Source organism: Rhinolophus sinicus, linkage group LG03 (assembly GCF_036562045.2).
Source record: "Rhinolophus sinicus isolate RSC01 linkage group LG03, ASM3656204v1, whole genome shotgun sequence".
NCBI classification, from domain to species: domain Eukaryota; kingdom Metazoa; phylum Chordata; class Mammalia; order Chiroptera; family Rhinolophidae; genus Rhinolophus; species Rhinolophus sinicus.
This window is the reverse complement of record NC_133753.1, coordinates 172,627,965-172,628,864: the sequence shown is the minus strand read 5'-3', so window position 1 is coordinate 172,628,864 and position 900 is coordinate 172,627,965.

The window sequence follows — 900 nt, the reverse complement described above, 5'->3', positions numbered from 1 at the left end:
CGCGGGAGGGGGCGGAGGGGGCGGGCAGGGCCGCGCCGGGGGCGGGCGGGCGGCCGGGCGGGGAGGGGGTGGGGACGCGGGAGGGGAGCCGCGCCGCGGAGCCGCCGCCCTGCGCAGCCCGCCGAGGCCCCGCCGCCCGCCGTCGGGCGCAGACGCTCCCCCTGGCGGGCGGGAGGGGGTCGCTAGGAGGGGCACCGGTGTCCCTTCCTCGCCCTGCATCCTTTCGGCCTGGGGCGCCCGCCCGCCTGCGCGGCAGCCCCCTGGCTCCGTTCCTCTCTGCGGGAGTCTCTGCCTCTGAGTGTTACTCTAGGTGGGGGAGCCGCGCTCCCTGTGATTCCAAGAGGGAAGATGGGCGAGGGGAATTCCGCTCGGGTAGGGCAGATGTCCGGCTTGTTACTCGTGCAGCGCGAATTGAAACGTGGTTGGAGATACCGCACTGCCACTGTCGTCTAACCTTTTGGTTTTCCCTTCGCGGGTGGGATCTAGAAACCTTTGGGAGTTGTCACTTGCTTCTTTGGTAGAGTTTCCATCCCCTCCTGTCTTCCCACCCTCCCGGTCTCCAGCGTCTCTTTTTATTTTTACTGTGAGCCAGAAGTTGTTGCTATTGGGCACCTGGACAGCTCAAGTAACGTTGTCGGTCTCTCTTCCTGCTGGACGCTTTCCTGAAATTTTCTCCCGAAAGCAAACTGTCGGAAGGAACAGGTTAGGGATATGTATTTGTGTTCGGGGCCTGCGATGTTACTCAGACATTTTAACGTGTAGGAATTACTATTTTAGATTATCAGTAAAATATAGACTTAAACTGAACTGAAAACAAGGATTACGGTTGCATGAACCAGATCAGTTGACAAATATTTATTGTACTAGAAATGAGTAAGATTTAGTCTATTATCAATACAA